This window comes from Petaurus breviceps, unplaced genomic scaffold (assembly GCF_028583685.1).
Source record: "Petaurus breviceps papuanus isolate PSGF00001 unplaced genomic scaffold, PetGlider_PUasm1.0 90594, whole genome shotgun sequence".
Classification (NCBI taxonomy): Eukaryota; Metazoa; Chordata; class Mammalia; order Diprotodontia; family Petauridae; genus Petaurus; species Petaurus breviceps.
The window spans coordinates 101,452-120,099 of record NW_027187281.1 but is presented as its reverse complement, the minus strand read 5'-3'; the positions used below and the strand labels follow the sequence as shown (position 1 = coordinate 120,099).

The 18,648-nt window shown below is 37.9% G+C and overlaps 1 long non-coding RNA gene across 1 annotated transcript in view; it reads left to right on the top strand.

Annotated features, from left to right (window-relative positions):
• The window catches only part of LOC138142560 (uncharacterized), a 65,437-nt gene extending 56,848 nt beyond the window's left edge, over nt 1-8,589 (top strand). The window contains exon 3 of the long non-coding RNA XR_011163461.1: nt 8,159-8,589. This is a non-coding gene — a long non-coding RNA (uncharacterized lncRNA). The remainder of the gene's footprint in view (nt 1-8,158) is intronic.
• The last annotated feature ends 10,059 nt before the right edge of the window (nt 8,590-18,648 follow it).

The following is an 18,648-nucleotide window of genomic DNA, read 5'->3' as shown; positions in this document are numbered from 1 at the left end:
GCCCATGGACAGTCACACAGCTAGCAGGTTAGAGGTCAGCCTCCTCTAAGCTGAGCCTCCTCTCAGCAGCCACTTACATTGAACTGAAATCTGTTTCCTTGCAGGTAGTATCTATTACTTCTAGTCCCCCACCTCTAAAGTAACAGAGAACAAAAAAGTGTGTTTCCAAATCCATGTTTGCTATTTCCAAGGTTTCAAAGATAGTCTAGACTAAGTGGTATAGTAGAGAGGAATACTAGACTTAGGAATTCTGGGCAAGACATTTAACTTTTCTCATCCTCTGTGGCACATTCCAGAGATATTCAAAGGCTTTGGTCCAGACAGAGGGTTGGGGCAATGCAAAGGGTTTCATATTCTACCCCTACCTCTCAATTTCTTGTGGTACCTCTGATGAGCAGGATCCTCAAAGGGGGGTGAGAGGAATGGGAAACTGAGGCACAGGAGACCCAGGATAGAGGCCACGCTTACTCAGGGATAAGGACACTACTGACAAATATACAATATATAACAACAACAATAATAACATCTATCTTTAAGATTTACAAAGGATCCTATAAACAGTATCTTATTTGGTCCTGGGAACCAACCCTGGGAAGAAGGTGCTAATATCATCCCCATTTTACATTATGAGGAAACTGAGGCAGATATGGGTTAAGTGACTTGCCCATGATTATATGGTTAATAAGTTTCTGAGTCCACATTTGAATTCAGGTCATCCTGATTTCCAAGCCCAGGGCTCTATCCAACTGTACCACCTAACTGTTCTGGCATCTTCCATAAAGAATGAAATTATATTTTTATGAGTAATACTATTTTCTGAAAGAAAAATGGCTAGTGGTATCCATAGGTTTAATGATTTAGGGACCATATTGGACTTGACCCATGGCACAGCATGGGTTGGGGTGGGAGGTAGGGATGGGAAGGGACTGTAAAGACAAATTGAATCAGTCATTTCTTGGCACCCTATATCTTTTTTTGTTTTGTTTTTTTGCTTTTTGGAGGGCAGTTGGGGTTAAGTGACTTGCCCAAGGTCACATGGCTAGTTTTTGTGTTAAGTGTCTGAGGCCAGACTTGAACTCAGGTCCTCCTGACTCCAGGGCCGGTGCTCTATTCACTGTGCCACCTAGCAGCCCCCTAGGCACCCTATATCTTGCCACTTAATCTGATTACTGACCTTCTGACCTGAGGCTCTGCTACTGGCAACTAGTTTTTCTCATTAATCTCAACTCTTCAGGTTTTAATTTTCTGAAGCAGGGGTGTCATACTCAGATAGAAACAGCACCACTTAAACTGTACATAATGATTTCTGTGGACCACACGTTGACTCAGAAAACCACACGTGTTTATATGTATTTTTTTAAATTACTACATCAACACACTAAAATCAGATAGGAATTCCATTTAAATCTGGCACAGGCAGTATTTGGGAGTGTTGGAGACCACACTCCCTGCAGGGTACTTGTGTGACATCTCTGCTCTAAGGAAATCTTGGTATATACCAGCCTCATCTTTGGATTTATGCTTGCTTAGTTCCTAACTTGTACTCCAATGAATCTGGGCATGCTCCAGGGGCCCTGTTATACTTGTTTGTGAATACAAGAGAGAAAGAATAGGGCAGGCTGTTTGGAAGAGTGAAGCAGCATGATCATAGTGGTCCGATCCCCCAGATTTCTTCACTTTTGTGTGTTTTTTTGTATTCTCTAGCTATGCCTTCTGTTTGGAGAGGGTAAGCAATAGGGAATTTCTAGCATATGTCTCCATGGTAAGCCTGTGTCTGCCAATTAAATTGCTGGCAAATTATGTCCCAATATGTAAAAAGATCAATTTAGAACTCATAAGTGATAGATACAGCAATGCTAGATAGATTTAGGGCAGCTAGGTGGCACAGTGGATAAAACTCCCAGCCTGGAGTCAGGAAGTTCTGATCTGAGTTCAAATCTGGTGTCAGATACTTATTAGCAGTATGACCCTGAGCAAGATACTTCACCCTGATTGCCTCAGTTTCCTCATCTGTAAAATGAGCTGGAGAAGGCAATGGCAAACCACACCAGTGTCTTTGCCAAGAAAACCCCAAATGGTGCCACAAAGAATTGGACACAACTGAAATGATTCAATAAGAAGTGATTATCTATTGCCCCAAGCTCATATCCTATGTGACGAGTGGCCCTGGCTGAGGTTAGTGCCTTCATGTACAATATCCTTTTTAACTAATGGTTAGAGAGTTTAAGAACCTTTCTGAAGGTCAAACAGCAACATACAGCCAATATGTGCCTAGACCCATTGCTCTGCAATGCCACCTTCAGAAGGACATACTTTGATTCATGTTTTATTTGGGTCTCTCCAATAAGAAGCTATGTTATGACAGGATTCTAATCTATTAGCTTTATAATGAATTGAGTATGTAATCAAAGACTTTTTTTAGTGAATTTTAAAAGAATTAGCAAGCAGCTGATTTTTAAGATTGTCATATGTAGGGTAAATATAATAGACTCAAAGAATTCATTGATTAATTGAGGAATATTGATTAAACTATAAATTATCTGAATAATGATCAGTGTTAAATATTCTTGGATTCATATTGATTTCTTGACTTTCATCCTGCTACTAAAGGATGATGATCAAAATCAACATGGCACAATGACTTTGAAGGAAAGGAAATCCTACCTTTTCCCAATTTCCTAACCTGTAGAATCCTTTTGTTCTACATTATTTTTATTTTTTTAGGGTTATGGATTTTAAAGTTATGAAACATTGCTTCATAATAAACAATGTTTAGTTTAATTTAAAAATCCACTGCCAGTTTCCCATATGTAAAGAGCCAATATTCACTTGTATTAATTTTACTTTAATCATAAAGCAGCATGACCCATCACTTCCATAAACAATAAATTTTTGCTTTTTAAAACAGGTACATTTAATTCAATTTTAATGGAATCTGATTTCATGCTCTGCTCTACTGCCTAAGGAGTTTCTCAGGTGGCTTAAGCACCTTAATTAAGAAATACATTTCCAAATCCTGGTGATAATTTGGATGTATATATCTAGTTTGTAAATGCTGATGAGGTACTCTTTTATAGAGGGGATCATTACTATTGCTGAAAGGGTTTTCAGAGCTCTTCTAGTTCATCCCCTTCGTTTTACAGGTGAGAATACCGAAGGCCAGGGAGATTGCAGCTTTCCTTTAAAAAAAAATACTTGTATTCTGAATTTAAATACCCAATAGAATGCACATTTGCATATATATGTGTGTGTGTATATATATATATATAGTACAACATGAAATTAGGTTTGTACATGAAACTACAGGTCTCTTATGTACAGCTTTCTTTCTTTCTAATAACATCAACCTATAGTTTTAAACATTTAAACATCCTTCTCATCTGGCCTTCTTCCAGCCTTCTCTTCTTTTCCCTCCATTTAAAACAATGCTCCAATAACTCTCTTTTCTCTCTTTGCTTTTTGTTATCCTATTCCTATTCCCCCTTAACATATCTCTATCTCCATTCAGAAAAAAAAAAAAAGAAAAGGAAAACAAAGCCCTATTAAGCAAAACAAACTCCTACCTTAAATGTTTTGAAAATGTATGTCTCATTTTGCATCTTGAATACGATGCAAATCTGTCAAGAGGTGGGTATCAAGCTTCATTATCAGTTCTTTGTAATTGTGGATGGTCACTGATTGATCAGATTTCTCAAGTCCTCCAGAACTGGGTTGCTTGTTTGTTTTTTATAATGTTATTCTATAAATTGTTCTCCTGGTTCTGCTCACCTCATTCTGCATCAGTTCATATAGATCTTCCCAATTTTCTCTATAACCACCTATTCTATCATTTCTCACAGTTTGATAATATTCCATTATATTTATATTTACCATAATTTGTTCGGCCAGTTCCTAATAGACAGGTGTACTCTTGGTTTACAATCCTTTTGTATCACAAATAGAGCTGCTGAAAATGATTGTGTACCTATGGGTTCTAGGTAGTAAATAAAGTGATAGACCTGGAGTCCTAACCTGAGTTCAAATCCAGCCTCAGACATGTACTATCTGTATTCCCCTAGGCAACTCACTTAACCTATATCTGCCTTAGTTTCCTCATCTGTGAAGTGGGATAATATTAGCACCTGCTTCCTAGAGTTGTTATGAAGCTAAACTGAAATAATAACTGTAAATTACTTTGAAAATACTTGAGATTTTTCATAAATGCTAGATGTGAATATTATAATTTCTTTAGGGAATAAGCCTAATAGTATTTGTTGTGGTGGGGCAAAGTATACATACATACATACATGTGTGTGTATGTATATGTATATATAGTGACAATTTGGACATAGGTCCAAATTATTTCCAGAATGGCTAGACCAATTCACAGCTCCACCAACACAGTGTGTATATTTCCCTATAGCCCTTCAACAATTGTCATTTTCCTTTTTCTTGTCATCTTTCCCATTGAGATTGCTTTAATTTGGATTTCTTTAATTATTAGTGTTTTGGATCATTTGTTCCCATGTGTTTGTTGATAGCTTAGATTTCTCCCTATGAAAACTGCCTTTTCTTATCCTTTAACCATTTATCTATTGATGAATGGCTCTTGTTATAAACAGCATTCCAAACTCACACAGTTTAGCATGCAGAGATGGGTTTTGAATCTAAGTTCAGACTTAAAATGCTTTTTTCCCCCCTAATACCATACTTTCAGGTAAGAAATAATATAGTCAGCTTTCAAATATGTAACTTTTAATTACTCATAGTAGTGGGAAAAGGTGACTTGAATAATTATAGTTGGATCAGACTGCACTAACCCCTGCTTTTACCATCAGGCAGAACCAGGGACTAGACATTTTCATCTACTGCCCCATTACACCATTGCTGGGGAAAATATGAAACCATACTGATGGAGCCATGTACAAATTCCAACTATTTAACCTCATCTGACCTTTTTGGCCTTTTGGTACCACTGTATAATCTCTTCACTCACCACTAACCAAATACTTTCCAGTTTTCCCAGGGCTGTTCCAACATTTCCCACTTTCCTTAAGTCCCCAGCCACACGTTCTGTTCCCTTACCAAACTTTTAACAGAGGACCTCTTGTTTTATTGAGAAGATCAAGGCAATTCAAGATAAATTCCTTCAACTTCTTTCCTTTCTACTATAAAATTTCTCTCTCTCTTCACTCACATTCTATCTACTACCCTTCTATCAGTGGAGGAAAAATAAGTGTCCTTCAGCCTTTCAAAATCTAATATCTCTATTTGTATTTTTGGTCCCATTCTCATTGACATTTTCCAGAAACTACCTTTAGGACCTTGTTCCATTCTTTTTTTTTTAAAAAGCAATTGGGGTTAAGTAACTTGCTCAAGGTTACACAGCCAGATGTTTCTGGGTGGGTGCTAAGTGTCTGATCTGGGATTCGATCCCCAGGTCATCCCGACACTGGGGCCAGTGCTCTTACTCGCTGTGCTACCTGGCCACCCCCTTTGTTCCATTCTTTATACCCTTTGATTTATGTCCTCAATCCTTTCCTCTCAACTGGTTCATTTCCTTTTGCCTGCAAATGTGTTTGTGTAACCCATATACTAAAAATAAACACAAAACCTTTCCTCCATCCTGCCATGACATTGAGCTACTGGCCTACCTTTTTTCTTTTCTTTCATCACCATCTTTGTTGTTTCTACTTTCTCAAAACCCACTCACTCATGAATCCCTTGCAATTTGACTTCCATCTCAATCAACATGCTTAAATTGCACTTGAAAAAGTTAAAAATAATGAAACTATGAACTGGTTCAGCCATTCTGGAAAAAAATTTGTAATCGTGATTAAACATCCCTACTTTTGACCCAGGGTAACCACTGGCAGGCCTAGATCTTAATCAATTTCAAGAAAGAAAAGGTCTACACATGCCAAAGTATTAATAGTAAAAAAATTGGAAACAAAGTATTTGCCCATTGATTGGGAAATGACTAATAAAAATCCCATATATATGTAATGTATTTATATATGTAATGTAATGTATATGAATGTAATGGATTTTTGAGCCACAAGAAATGACAGCAAGGATAATAAAATAAGCAAAACCAAGAAAACAATATACACAATAGAATAAAACAAGAATGCTATGCAATAATATTGGCCAAGTTTAGCCCTAGATAAAAGAAAGGTCAGGGGCGGCCAGGTGGCTCAGCAAGTAAGAGCACCGGCCCCAGTGTTGGGATGACCTGGAATAGAATCTGGGCTCTGATACTCAGCACCACACCCAGAAATAACTGGCCATGTAACCTTGAGCAAGTTACTTAACCCCAATTGCTTTAAAAAAAAAAAAAGGTCAGAAAATTCACCTTTCTCCATTGGTGGGGGGGGAGGGGTGACTACAGCTATGAAATGTTGCATATGGTATTAGATGTATTGAGCTGTTTTGTTTTTTGAATTTTCATTATAAAAGAAGGATTGCTGAGTAGCAGAGGGACTGATTATATGCAGAAATAAATGTGATATAAAAGCAAAAGACATCAGTCAACTTAGAAAAGTGAAATTACCAATGACTTCTTTACTACAAAGTCTAAAAGTAATGGGGGCTTCCTTTTAGGTATATCCTGATCTCCTAACTGGGAAGCTCCCTTCTTATGGGAGGAGACACCCTGCATTCCTCTACCACATGGGTAGGAGTAGCCTCCTGACTGCATAGCTGGAGAAGGCTGTGTTTAAAACTGCCAGACTAGGCCTGAGGTTTCAGTTTGTTCCACTTTGTTTGTCCTCAGTTTCAGGTGCAAAAGATAGAATCCCCACTGGACTTGGAATTGTTGAGCCACGGCAGCTTTGGAGGCAGTATTCCAGGCCAGAGGTTGCAGCCAGCCCATCTAGGAGGGAAGTTCTAAGAGGCCAGGGTTGCAGGACTTTTTGAACTCAAGTGGAGCTTTGCACTTGGAGTTTGGAGCTGTGCTGTATAGGACCTGCACTAATCTGTGAGCCTCATCCTCTTTCTCTCCCCAGAATATGGAATTTTGTAGAGTAGCATTATGCCCCATGCTAGGGAGTATGTTTGCATATATATTATTACACCTTTGAAGTAAATGTTACTTTGTAAAAATGAATCCAGATGTTAGCCGTTAAATGAAAATGGGATACAAAAGACTCCCTACAATTGAGGGAACACTATTGAGAGGGTCTGGAATCAATGACAGAAAGCCTAGTCACCCCCCCCCAATCTCTTTAAAGGTACCAAAAAACCCTAAGGGAGGTATGAAATATAACACACCTGTCCTTCAGAAAATGGGGACCAGCGTGGTCACTGTTACAATGCCATCATAGGGGAATTATCGGATCATAGATTTAGACCTGGAAGGAACCTTAAAGGTCATCAAGGACAACTCCCTTATTTTATAGATGAAGAAACAGACTGAAAGACATTATGTGACTCACTCAGAGTCATATACCTACTAAATGTGTGAAGAAGTATTTGAACTTGTCTTCCTGGCTCTAAGCCCAACACTCTGTGCACTGTATCACCTAACTGTTCTCAACTTTGGTCCTGTCTTCCTTTACTTTTAACATCATTAACCATTTCTTCTTCCTGTAGTTCTCTCCTCTCTTGACTCCAGTAACATTATTACATCCTGGTTCCATAATTCTTTGGCAACTATTTCCTCTGTCTTCATTTCTGCTTTTTTTAGTTATTGTGTTGTGATTCAGTCATTTCTAAATTGTGTCCAACTCTCTGTTACCCCATTTGGGGTCTTCATAAACTGTCTACTCCTTAACTAACCAACACTTCCTTGTGCCCTAAACTCACCCACATCAATGTACTTACTCATGCTTTTCTCTCCACTTGGAGAACTCTCCTATTGCTAGCTGGTGAAATCTTGCCCCTCCTTTAAGGCCTAAGTAAAATACTACTTAATACATCTTTCCTTGTTTCATATCAGAGAACCAGAAAGTTAAGAAACATATTGAAGACATATGCTAGTGACTGGGCAATAGACTGGTGAATAGTTTAGTTAACTTAGGAGCTAATATAATTGACTTACCCCATAAAAAATGGATATATGATGAACGATTGGAATGGTGATGTACCCCTCCTATAAATGTAACCCATACCTCAAAGAACATTTGCTAATTGGTGGAGATTGACCATCCAATGTTCTATGTTTTTTTTTTGCGAGAAGCAGAATTGGTGAGAGCTTGGGAGAAGAGAGTTCTTCTGGTTTCCAGCTTCAAGAAAGAAGATAAGTAGGTCTAGACTTTCTTCAGCTCCCTGAAGGAAGAGAGAGACTCTGGAAGAAACCAATATATAAAGGAACTGGCATCTCAATCATTTCCCTATGCTTACCTTGATACATTAAGACTTTGAAGAATTTCACTTTGAATGAGATATGCATGGGTTTTTCTGTCTCGGAGGAGTTGACTTTTCTTGCTTTGAAAAGGAAAGCTCAGGGGCAGCCAGATAGCACAGCGAGTAAGAGCACTGGCTCCAGTGTTGGGATGACCTGGGGATCGAATCCCGGCTCAGACACTTAGCACCCACCCAGAAAGGTTACCCTGGACGTGTAAACCCTGATTGCTTTAAAAAATAAAAAGAAAAGGAAAGGAAAGCTCATTTACTCTGGGTATTATCTGATATATTCCCATCTTTTTAACTTTTCTGATTTCTGTTTGCTATCACCTTGGATTTATTTGCTGCTTGCTATGTATGTCCATTGTGGAATTGACATTTGTTGGGAAAAGAGTTAAGCCTTGGATTTATAGCTTGGGGCACTTCTTCCTCATTAAGGGGATAGTTATAAGGAATTCAGCTTTGAACCTAAAAATTATTTCCCTTAGACCAATAATATTGAAAGGGGGGCAAACTGACATAATTCTAGCCCAGTACCCTCTGGCACCAATCTTTTGCCTCCTTTTCTGGTAGGAATCAAAATTTTTCCCTCGGAGAAAAATGGGTAAAGGAGATTCTAGAGAGATCTGTTCAGGCATTTCTGAGAGCCACATCTAGACAGATCCATATGGATACATTAAAGTTACTTGGGCAAAATAAAATATGCCACATAGTACATACCTCCTTACACAAAACATTGACTGTCTTGCTTCACTATCCATTATGACAAAACTCCTTTACTCTCCAATAGTCCTATATGCCTAAGTGGATAGAGCACTGGATTTGTAGACAGGAAGATGAGTTCAAATCCAACCTCAGCTATTTAGTAACTGTATGACCCTGGGCACATCACACAACCACCTTGTGTCTCAGTTTCCTCACCTGTAAAACAGGAATAATAACAACCTACCTCACAGGAAATTATTTATTTATAAAGTAGGTTGTAAACCTCAAAATACTATATAAATGCTGATTGTGGTGATGATGATGATGTTTTGAGCCTACATCTCTTCTGGATTCCAAGGCCCCTCCTTATGCACTGTGCTATACTGCCTGTCATGAAGGTATATAAGTGTATATATGAACATATGTATCATATATTATATACAAATAACATATAGACAGATACCCTGTGGTGAACTTGTGCAGATATAAAGAGTCCCCCCAAGATGAGATGTGTGGATGAGTGGTGATATGTATACCAAATCCAGGGAATACCCACATTGATAAACTCACAGACCAGTTCAGATACTGGAAAATACACATAAATTACAATAATCAAAAATTTTCAGAGAAGACAATTCTGAATAAGAAATTTAAAAAACAGAAGGACAGGCTAACAGAAAATAAATGTGGGGTTTTTTTGGTAACTTTTCAGGGAAGAAAGTTGCTCAAAAGAAAACAGGCTTCCAGTAAATGAGGAGAGCCACAAAATGAATGATGATTCCTTGACATGGATGAGAGAGAGAGCTCATTCTTTAAGTAGGTCATTAAAATTAGGAAGGAAGAAAAGATATATAATTAGGAAACAATAAAGTCCTTGGCAAAGTAATTCTTGCCAAAAATAGGTAAAAGAACAAAGTCAGCTCTTTATTATGTATGCCAATGAGAAAGAATACCTGCCAAGATAATAGAAAATAGCTGATTACTTAGTTAGGTTAGGGATAATGGAAACAGAGTTCTTTAATACCTGGCTCCTTTATCCTCTCTCAAAAGAAACACCTTCAGTCTATTTATGTCCAAATGAATGGTGAGTGGCTCAGCCCATACTGATCTCTATTCTCTGCATTTGGATGTTCTTTATGGGATAGCTGAGAATCACAACCCAATTAGTTTAGTCTGGGATCAGTTTTTATCAACATCCACCCACCCTCATATTCTGATCACCCCCTAAACCAATGTAGTCTCTACTCCTATTAGCTCCCCACAGATAGATGGGGCCTCCCATCACCTTCCTTCTAGAATCTATGCTCTTCTAAGCACTCAAGGACACAGCAGATCCCTTGAGTCAGTCTGGTATATGCTAACTCATAGGGAGATGAGTAAACTTACATAGTCAATAGAGAAAGTACAGTTATCCCTTCCACACTGTGACTTTCCCCAACATGGTTTCAATATATTGTGGGCTGGCAAAGAAGTAAAATGGGAATTTTGGGAGGAGTTTTGCAGACACTACAGAAGACACACAAAGGCCAACAGATGACATGGGGCCTAGGACCAAATACTTAACCAAATTTTACAATAAGGTACTGTGAACACCTCAAAAAAGAAAAAGAAAAATTCAGACTTCTCCTGTGGTATAAAAGGGAGGGCCAAAAAATTTTACACAGATTTTCTAGGTAACAGGGATGTAGCAGAGTAGTGCCATGCCCCAAATCTCAGCAATGTGGAAGTGATAACTGTGATCCATTCCTTGATACTTCAAAGCAGGAATTTAGTCTTAGGGTGAATAAGGATCTGGGAGATTAATTAGTCTAATCTTGCTACACACACAAATCATGAATCTATCTTCTGAGTGTCTGATAAATGGTTATCTGTCCTCTACTTGAAAACCTCCAGTGATTAGGAACTCACTACTTCTTAAGGTAGATTATTATACTTTGGGATAATTCCAAATGTTAAATTTCCCCTTACAGAATTACTAAATTGGAATGGAGCTCAAAGGCCATCTACTCTACTTGTTATGGTATATTGAAATCTGTATTCCTGTACCTTTGAGTCAGTGGTCTTAGAAATTACATCTAAATCCTCTTCTATATAATAACCCTTCAAATATATTAAGGCACTGATCATGGAATCTCTAAGTCTTTTCTTCTTCAGGCCTAATGTACCTAATTCCTTCAACCAGTCTTTATATGTTACAGTTTTTGTGCCCCTCACTGTGTTTGCCATACTCCTCAAGAATGCTTAAAAGTCCTCTATTTCATTGAATGACCATATTTTCCCCTGAAACATGATATCAGTTTTGCAGGGTAGGTGATTCTTGGTTTTAATCCCAGCTCCTTTGACCTCTAGAATATCATATTCCAAGCCCACCAATCCCTCAATGTAGAAGCTGCCAGATCCTGTGTTATCCTGATTGTGTTTCCACAATATTCAAATTGTTTTTTCCTGGCTGCTTATAATATTTTCTCCTTGATCTGGGAACTCCAGAACCTGGATATAATATTCCTAGTTTTCTTTTTGGGAGCGATTGGTGGATTCTTTCAACCTCTGTTTTTCCCTCTGGTTCTAAAACATCAGGGCAATTTTCCTTGAGAATTTCTTGGAGGATGATTTCTAGGTTCTTTTTTTGATCATGGCTTTCAGGTAGTCCAATACTTTTTAAATTATCTCTCCTAGATCTATTTTCCAGGTCAGTGGTTTTCTCAATGAGATGTTTCACATTGCCTTCTATTTTTTCATTTGTTTGGATCTGTTTAATAATATCTTGATTTCTCATGAAGTCACTAGCTTCCATTTGCTCCAATCTAATTCTGAAGGAATGATTCTCTTCAGTGAGCTTTTGAGATTCTTTTTCCATCTGGCAAATTTGTTTTTTTAAGGCATTCTTCTCCTCGTTGGTTTTGTTTTTTTTTTTGCCTCTTTTGCCATTTGAGTTAGTCTATTTCTTAAGGTGTTATTTTCTTCAATCAGGTTGTTGACTCACTTTTCATGATTTTCTTGCATCATTCTCATTCTTTCCCAATTTTTCCTCCACTTCTCTTATTTGCTTTTCAAAATCCTTCTTAAGCTCCTCTATGGCCTGTAACCAATTCATATTTTTCTTGGGAGCTGTTGGTACAGGAGTCCTTACTTTGTTGTCTTCCTTCTATTCCATGCTTTGATTCTTTTTTGTTCCCAAAACAGAAATCTAAGGTTTGACTGCTGTGCTTGCTTTGCTTCCTTTGCTTGCTCATGTTGCCACTCAATTACTTGACTTTTGAGCTTTTTGCCACAGTAAATTCTTCCAGAGAGGAGAGCTTTGTCCCAAATCACTGGGGTTTTCACAGCTGCTGGAGCTATTAGTTGGGTGCCCTTTTTAAAGCCTCCACAGGCTCTGGCACCTGGTCACACACCTCAGGACCTCCACCCAAGACAGGGATCCAGATCCAAGCAGGTTAAAGCAAGAGCAATTACCCCCTCAGAATGGTTGCTTTGTCCCCCTACAATCTGCAGGCCAGGAGCTCTGAAGCTGCCATGCAGCAGCTGCTGCACCTCCTCCACTTCTCCCTCTGCAGAGCAGAGGCTGGACCACACTCCTGGATTCCCTGTTCCCACAAAGTCCTCACTGACCTCTCACTTTGTCTTTGGCATTTATGGGTTGATAATTCTGGAAACCGCCACATGTGCTGGTGATCCACTCTCCTGAAGTCCCTCCAGCCAAGGCTGGTCAGGGCTGCCCTGGGCTCACATGGATCTGGGCTCTGCTCCCAGTGGGCTGCAATGAGCCCTTCCTATCCACCAGCCAGGCTGCCTTCAGCAGGAGGTTTGTTTCTCTCTGTCACTTTGTGGGTTCTGTAGCTCTAAAATTTGTTTAGAGTTATAATTTATCAGTATTTGAGGTGGTTATGAGGGGAGTGCATGGAGTCTTCCTGCTTATATACCGCCCTCTTGGCTCTACCCTTGCCATACTCCTCTATAGAATTGGAAAGAACTTCTGAGTTCAGTTTCCCCATTTTTCAGATGAGAAAACTGAGGACCAGAGAGATTAAATTATTTGTTCAAGGTCACAAAAGGAGTAAGTAGCCTAGCTGGGTGTAGCAGCAAGCTCCCCAGCGTCCCCAGGGTGTCTGCCAACACAGGTTCTTGGATCTGCTTTGATAAAGAAAGCAACTCAAAATGGGTTAACAAGCTTACTTTAATCAGTCAAACATAGGGGGAAAAGGTCAGCACCCTGAACTTCAGATTATACAGACAGAATTATCAAGACACAGACAGATCAAGTAGACATATTTCCAAACTGTCCAACCATTACATCCATACCAAATCAACATCTGCTTTTCAACATCTGGGTTTTTCAAAGCCAAGAGGGGGCTCTCAACAACAGCTTCCCAGAATCCAGATCAAATCACAGAACACTTCTCAAAGTGAGCCCCAAAACAAAGCTACACATCAGGGCTTATATAGCCTTCTCCTGGCTCAGAGACTGTAACAACCTTCTGGATCCACTGGCCAATCAAGAAGTATCTACTGAAAAACAAGCCTCTCACCCTAGGCTCCAAGTGCACTTTAGCCTAGGGGCAGGGAAGATCTTTAAATTTGCATTTCTATTACACTGGGTTTCAAACCCAGGGCCTCTTTCTCTAACTCCAGTGTTCTTTCCTTTGTATTTTTTGCCTTTGAACAATATAGTTTTATTCATGTGTCAATTAATCCTAAGATTGCATTAACTTTTTTACCTACTACCGTGTTTCCCGATAATAAGACCTATCCTGAAAATAAGCCCTCCCCTTACTGTGTAAGATACCTCTAAAATAAGCCCTCCCCCGAAAATAAGCCCTATTGAGATTGCTACTGTAGCGAAGGTGATCCCCTGCGCTACATTACGGTACCCTCTGTATGCACCGTCCATCTCCACCCCCCCGGGAAACGCACGCCGCGCTCCGAGCTGCATCCAATCAGAGCTGCAGCAGTGAGTGCATCATCCTGTTCTTTATTGAATTCATTATTGAATAAAGGTACATTTTTTTGTTCACATTTACCTGTTTATTAAAATTGCTGTAAATGTTCATTAAAATAAGCCCTCCCCTGAAAATAAGCCCTCTGGTGTTTTTCTGTCCAAAAAAATTAATAAGACAGTGTCTTATTATCGGGGAAACACGGTATATCATTGAATCATAGAATAAAATATTTGGACTAGACCTCAAAAGTCATATAGCACCCACTAAAGCCTGAGTCTCATCTACAACATTCCTCCAAAGTGACTATTCAGACTTTACTTGAACATCTCCAGTTCACAATCTCCTGAAGTAGCCCATTACATTTTTTTTTCACATTTCTAATCAGGGGTTTGCTGGTAAATGTTATCAGGTGGCTCTTAGTAAGGGGTGTATATGTGTTATATACTCAACACACTTGTAAGGTTAACCTGAAATATTAACATTTTCTCCCTTATTTCTTAAATCTAGAGTCTTAACTCTGGTAGACTACAGTCAATCAACCAAATAATAAATCAATCCATGATTTGTAGCATTAGTCGATACCTAAGTTATAAAAACTTACAATGAAAATTTAACAAGCAGTTCTCACAAGCCAGTTTGAGCTGGCTGTAGCACCCCTGGCTCTAATTGTTCAGAAGTTTTTCCTTGTATTGAGCCAAAATTTGCCTCCTTGGGGTTTGGAGTCCATCAAAACTTCCAAGGACTTTTTTCCAAAATTCATTCAACCACTATTTTTGTACAAGTGATTGGCTTGTAGTTTACTAAAATCTTTGAGGCTTTTACACATGAACTAAAAGGGAAAAAAAGATTCTTGAAATGACAAGAAAAAGAAAACAAAAAACATGTGAAAGACAATGAATAAGCCAAGGGAAAACAAATAATAAAATTTGGATTTTGCAATACAAAAAGAGGGAAAAAAGGAAAATCCATGTCAATGAAGCTTGAAAAACACCACAAAAAATTGTGGTGACACAGACACTATCTGAGAACAGATATTATAAAGGAACTAAAGAAAGATTTTAATTCAGCTAAAATAATCTGAGAGGAGATTATAGAATCATCAGATATTAGAATATACACAGCAATGCCATGAGTATTAGATAATGAAATCAAAATAGAATAACAAACCAAGGCTTGATCCTCCCCCACCAACCCTGAGAGATAAGTACCACAGGTACTATTCTCCATTTTATATATAAGGAAACTGAGTCTCCAGAAGGCCAAGTGATGTTCCCTTGTGTACAATAATAAATGTTAGAGGCAGAATCTGAACTCATCTGTCTTGACTCCTACATGTGCTATTTCTATAACTCTATATTTGGAAGTGAGGTTGGAAAATGATATCAATATTGAATCTAGACCTAGAAACTCAAATCTCAGAATGATTAGCATCTAGAAAACATTAAAGAGGAAGAAGATAGAGGCTTTATATCTAAATGATCTTTTAAAAATCCCAGAATTATTAAGGACAAGCATGTAACATAAACCTAAAATTTAACTCAGAGTACATTATTGCTATATTTCAAAACTACAAAGATAAAGAAAAAAAATTCTTGAAGATCCAAGAAAGGAAAAAAGTAACATCAAAGAGCTCCTATAGCAGGTGATTCTATAGTAGTGTTCTTCCCCTGTGGGGAACTGAGGGGCTTTTTGAAATCCTCACAGAGAGAACAGATTGGTGAAATGTAGGGAAGTGTAAAAAACCTGTGTGGGGATATTGTGGTTCTCAAGTTCTCCATTTCTTTGTCCTTTTCCCTTGAGAGAGGTATCATATCTACTATTTTGGGTGGACAAAGAGGAGAGTTGGAGCAACTGATCTGGGGTTAGTCGCCTGCGGTGGGTGCAACTGGCAATGGGCTTTGCTAATGAAACTCCTGAGTGTCCAGTAACAGTAGCTCAGTGCCTCTATTTACCAAGACAGGGAATAGTGCTGAAAATAGCATGTAAGACCACAGGGGATCAATGTTCAGAGACAAGACCAGACCAGTGGCTGGGAATTAGAACTTAAATACACATGCACGCGCGCACACACACACACACACACACACACACACACACACACACACACTGGGTGGTCAGATGAAGAGAACACTATTCTCTTCCTACAATTCATCATACTTTTAATATAGCATGGGACTCAGGCCTCAGATACTATCCCTTCCCCCAGCTTCTCTTTATCCATTTTCTGTCATGGGAAGTCATGGGAAGTGTTTCAGAAGGCTACTGGATGGATGCTCCAATAGAGGATAACTTAGTTCATTTGTTGTCATTTCTATTTAATTTTTTTTAATCTTGAAATTAACTAACACCCTAAAATGAATACTTTCATGAACAAATTAGAACAGAAAAAGAGGATTATTTATAAAACTAGGAATCTTTTATATCCTTGCATATACACACATATTTAAATTTATATAAATAGAAAAATATTTTATTTATTAAATTTATTTTTAATTTATTTGTTTTTATTTTTATCAAATATTTTTATTTATTAAATTTTATATATAATATATTATATAAATATTATAATTTATTAAATATTTTTATTTTATTTATTAAATTTAATAGCTTTTAAAGCTGTCCAGCTTGTCTGTATTTCCTTCTTGTTTTCCTTCTGTTCTCTTTAGTGCATTTAAAAATGCTTCAATTACCTTCCTTTCTTTTCCTTTTGTTTACCTTATTACTAACCCCCTTTTCTTTCCTAATTCCTTCCTCACTGGGAAAAAAAAAAGGAAAACATAACCTTGTAACAAATATACATAATCAGTCAATAAACATTTATTAAGAGTCTATTATGTGCCAGACACTATGCTGAGTCAATCAAGAAAAACAAATTCCCACATTATCCATGTCAGAAAATATAAATTCCATTCTGCACCTTGAGTTCATCATTCTCTCTGTCTAAAAATAGAATGTTCGTTTACTTGAATGTCTTTAAAAATTCTTTTTCTTTACATTGTTCTTGTTATTGTGTAAATTGTTTCTATGGTTCTTCTCATTCTATTCTGCATCAATTCATAAAGTCCATTCTTTTTGCATCTTATTCAATAACCAATAATTCTGTTTGTGCAGAGCAAATGAAGTAATTGTACTCTATGGATTTGGGGAGTTGTTTGAACAAAAAAGAAATTTTAGATGAGGGGTGGTGACAAGTCATAAATTCATTATTCAACAAAATTTCATTTTTATAAGATTATACATTTAGAGCTGAATGGGATCTTGAAGGTCATTGAGTTCCCCATCTTATTTCATAGATGTCATAGAGGAGGAATCCCAGAGGTGTTCAATGACTTATTCAAGATCATATAGGTACTAAGCTCCAGAGCTGAAAATTAACCTAGGTCTTCTCACTTAAAATGCCATATCCTTTTCCCTGTACTAAACTGTCTTAGCTTCTATTCAGAACCCCAAGGAGCTGGATAGCTGAGCTACAATAATAATAGTTAACATTTATATAGCACTTTTAAATCTACAAGGTTCTTTACATTATCAGCATCTCACAGGTAGTAACTGTCTGAGTCAGGATTTGAACTAAGATCTTCCTCAGTCTGACCATAGTACTTTCTCTATGATGCCACCTAACTCCCTCACTGCACTGCCCTACTATGCCCCTGCTTGCTAGAAGGGGGAATAGTGTAAGCATTTGACTGTTAAATACCCTCTGGTGGCCAATAGGGATACTTCAGCTTTAGGAAGGCTATTTCATTTGCATACCAGAGTAACAGACAGAAAGACTCAGCTGGTGGCTTGAGCACAGCTTGTAGAGGAATCTGCTGTTGCATTCCTTATTTTGATCATTAATTTAATGACATGCTGTCTTTCTGTATGCTTAAGGAAGTTAGCACACAAACCAGTGTGGGCTGCTTACACTAATGCAAGATCTCATGTATCATATGGAATATTCATTATATAGACTATACTTGTGTCACACACCAATCAGGCTCTCCCTGGATTTCTAAGTCAAGACTAGAAAGAATTGTTGAAGTTGGAACAGAAAACTACAATTAAAAAAATATATATATATATGTGTGTGTGTGTGTGTGTGTATCTATGTATTTACATCTATATATTCTTGTATTACAGATTCAGTTTCCCAGAAAACCTAAGTATTCTTGTGAAGATTTTTTAGAAGAAAAAAAAATAGCCTTCAAATAATTGATTAGCAAAAGTTCATAACTGAAAAGGTCTTTTGATTCAGGGATAGAGTGATATTCCCTCCCCTCCCTTCCTCTCGTTCCCCCCCCCCCCCCCCCAGTCAATGAGCTAAGTAATTAAGATATTTTAAAATTAAATTTTGGGTATAAATATGGCATGGTATCAAAATATCAAATATGAAAGGTATAGAGGAACTCAGATTTCCCACATAGTTATCTTTTAAAACATGTGCCAGATCGAATGAATGTCAAAAAATCCAAAGAGAAAAATCAGTGAGCCTGCTGAAGCCTGCCAGCAATCAGCGAGTAGACACATTAGGGAAGATGAAAGCCAGTGATAGGAGCCCAGGAAATTCATATCAGACAAAATAGGACCTGACTACTGCATTCAAGAATGTTGGTAGATATATCCAGACCCTGGATATATCCTCCAAAACAAATCAGGAGCTGAGATTGGAGATATGAACAGACAGAGAAAAATATTGAAC